Raw genomic sequence first — 3,685 nt, 5'->3', positions numbered from 1 at the left:
CTTTCTCGTTGAGAGTATAGCTCCGGGGTAGCCCTGGCACAGCACTGGTCATCCGAGCAATGTGTCCCCTTGTTGAGCTCTGTGGCGGGCGGGGAGCCCCGGAGTTGAATCATATAAAACACTCTCATATATTCTAAAACTCAAAAAGACCCTTCCCCAGCTCCCAACGTCAAAAAGTCTCGGCTCGCAGAAGCGGGTGCGACCGCCGAGCCGAGCAAACAAACTACTAAAGGAAAAAGGACCTTTAGGTCTGCCTCTGCCCTCCCCCCTCTCAGGGAGCTTCCGCGGCAGCTGTACTTGACCATCCGCAGCACTGATGCGCAGTAAAAAGATCACTCATCTAAACATATTCAAAACAGGAGATGCTCTAAGACAGGTTCTGGGATACATTCCTACGAATGTCCAGAAACTGTCCTCTGGTGCTCTCCTCATCAAGTGCACATCGGATAAAGAACTGGTCGGACTTGAAAAGATTACGACCTTCGGTGGTGTTCCCTGTGTTTCCGAGCGACACCAGAAGTTTAACCAGTCGAAGGGCGTGGTCCGCAGCCATGAGCTGAATGGTTGCTCCAACCAAGAAATTGTGGATAACTGTGAGGGTGTGGTCGAAGCCCGCGGGGGGAGTCCACACTAGAAACGAACACAATAATTCTAACTTTTGATTCGTGCCGCCCTCCAGCCACCGTTCGGGCATCATACTTGGTCTTGGACGTCCGACCCTATGTGCCAAACCCTCTACGCTGCTTTCAGTATCAGAAGTTTGGCCATAGTCAGTTGCGATGCCGACGTGCAGCCGTGTGTCCTCGCTGCGGCAAGACTGGGCATCCTGAAAAGGAACGCAAGGCTAGTCATTGCTGCCCAAATTGCCAAAGCCAGCACACAGCCTTCAGCAAGGATTGCCCGACTTGGATCCAAGAATGCGCAGTCCAGGAGTATAAAGCACGAAATGGCTGTTCTTTTCAAGAAGCCCGAAAAGCTGTCTGCCCGCCAGGTATGACCCCGGTCTCTGGCCGGTCATATGCAAGCGTACTGCGGCCAGTCACGAAGTCGACCAGTGCTTCCACTGTCGACCCCCAGAACCCGCGGTCAACAAGCGACTTACTACGAAACACAAAAAGGTTCCTCCTAAAACTGTGGTACCTACCTTTCTGGTATCACTGACTAACCGCTTTGGGGTTCTTGGGGAGGATGGGGTGGACTCTTTCTCCGCCCCGCCCCCCTTCTCCCCCTTACCCCTCCTCTATTTCTCCTCCTCTATTTCTCCTCCTCTATTTCTCCTCCTCTATTTCTCCTCCTCTATTTCTCCTCCTCTATTCCTCCTCCTCCTCCTCCTCCTCCTCCTCCTCCTCCTCCTCCTCTTCCTCCTCCTCCTCCTCCTCTTCCTCCTCCTCCTCCTCTTCTTCTTCCTCTTCTTCTTCTTCTTCTTCTTCTTCTTCTTCTTCTTCTTCTTCTTCTACCTCACAATCCATCTCTCTGATGGAGATTAAGGTACTCCCTCCCCCCTCTCCCCAGCTCCCTCTGTCTGCTCCACCTCCCCCCTACCCCTCCACTCCCCCCACTACCAACGGAGGATGACATCTCCGACCCCCCTCCCCGGCCTGACCCCGGGAAGAGCGGAGTCTGTCACTCCTCCAAATCCCCCACTAGACCGCCGTCCAATCCAGGACGGCTTCCTAGAAAACACTCTGCCTCCTCCGCAAGGAGGAGTCAGAGTGTCTCTTCGAAGCCGGGGCCTTTGAGCTCCAAAATAAAAACTTAAAAATCATAATGGCGGTCCTGCAATGGAATGCCGGCGGAATCCGACCTTCCATTGCAGAATTGCAACATTTACAGGCCACACTGTGCCCACGGGTGGCCTGTATTCAAGAAACAAAATTCGCCCCGGCTTCAACCATAGACTTAAAAGGATTTACTGCGTACCATCACATTCACACGGAGAACCAGATTGCTTGCGGTGGTACCACCATCTACACCGACAACAACACACTCCACAGACAAGTACATCTTAAGACGACCCTTCAGGCTATTGCCGTACGTTTCACCCTGCACAGACCAATCACGATCTGCTCAGTTTATATCCCACCAAATTACCCCCTCAAAATAAGCCAACTAAATGACTTAAAGGCTCAGCTTCCAAAACCCTTTATTTTGCTGGGAGATTTCAATGCCCACAGCCCCCTTTGGGGAGACAAACCTATAGACCAGAAAGGAAAAATAATAGAAAACTTTTTATTTCAAAATAACATCTGTCTCTTAAATGATAAATCCCCAACTTACAGAAACAGAGCCACTTATGGCACTTCATCCCTTGACCTCACCTTTTATACCCCTGACCTAGTCCCAGATCTTGAGTGGTCTGTGCTGGATGACCGTACGGACCATTTCCCAATTCTTCTAAACAACGATAGCCTCCAAAACGACCCGATCCCAGAACGCTTCAACTTCAAAAAAAGCAGACTGGGACGGGTTTGCCAATCAATGTTCCCAGATTCTTAATCCCAATTTCGACCTCAACTACACTATATTCCACGAAAAGGTTTTAGAAATATGCCACGAACACATATCAAAAACAAACAAAAAACCTCGGAGGAAGAAGATCTGGTTCTCTTGGGAATGTGAGGATGCAGTAAAGAAAAAGAAGGCAGCGTATCGAAAAGCCGTCAACAACACCACCATAGAAAACAAGATAAGTTATTTAAAGGCTCGAGCTGTGGCACGTAGATGCCTCAGGGAGACCAAAAGACAATCATTCAAAAAATACATCTCCAAAATCAACAGCCAGACACCACTCAACCAAGTTTTCAAAATTGCTGAAAAATTCTTAGGTAGACGCACAGACACCATTCGGCACGTTCAGAGCCCGGATGGAACCACAGCTGAAACCCAAGTAGACATCGCAAACACAATAGCTACATCTCTCGCCAAAAACTCATCCCAAGCTAACTACAACACCACTTTTCAAAACATCAAAACTTACAGAGAACAACAACACCTAAACTTCCACTCAAACAACACTGAAACTTACAACGCAGACTTCACAACAGACGAACTAACATCGTGCATCTCGGACCTGGGCAATACAGCCCCGGGTTTCGGATGACATCCACAACCAGATCATTAGACATTACCCTCAGAAACACTTACACTCCTACTAAACATATACAACGACATGTGGCATTCGCACTCCTTTCCGGAGTCTTGGCGTCTCGCCACTCTCATTCCAATACCCAAACCAAACGAGGACCACACACACCCATCCAATTACAGACCAATAGCACTAACGAGCTGTCTCTGCAAACTAATTGAAAAAATGATTCACAGGCGACTCATATGGTTTCTGGAAACAACGGGCTCGCTGAGCGGTCTTCAGTGCGGATTCAGGAAAACTCGATCCACTCTGGATCACCTGGTCCGCCTGGAGACCTTTATACGCCAGACATTCGCTGAAAGAGGCCACTTGATCGCCATCTTTTTTTACCTAGAAAAAGCCTTCGACACAACCTGGAGGTACGGCATTCTTCGAGACCCGCACGCACTCGGCATACGCGGTCACCTCCCTGCCTTCATTGGCAACTTCCTGAAGAACCGTTCCTTCCAGATTCATGTCGGATCCTCCCTTTCAGACCCACACCAACAGGAGGAAGGAGTCCCCCAGGGGAGCATCCTTTCTCCTCTCCTATTCGAA

General features: G+C 49.6%; 1 protein-coding gene across 1 annotated transcript in view; it reads right to left on the bottom strand.

Moving 5' to 3' along the window:
* Positions 1–3,685, bottom strand: part of LOC101858627 (carbohydrate sulfotransferase 12) — a gene marked incomplete in the record, with an annotated part of 44,310 nt that overhangs the window by 15,111 nt on the left and 25,514 nt on the right.

The sequence above is a fragment of the Aplysia californica genome, unplaced genomic scaffold (assembly GCF_000002075.1).
Source record: "Aplysia californica isolate F4 #8 unplaced genomic scaffold, AplCal3.0 scaffold00172, whole genome shotgun sequence".
Taxonomy (NCBI): Eukaryota; Metazoa; Mollusca; class Gastropoda; order Aplysiida; family Aplysiidae; genus Aplysia; species Aplysia californica.
Note: the sequence above shows the minus strand (reverse complement) of the source record. Positions and strands in the feature narration are given on the sequence as shown.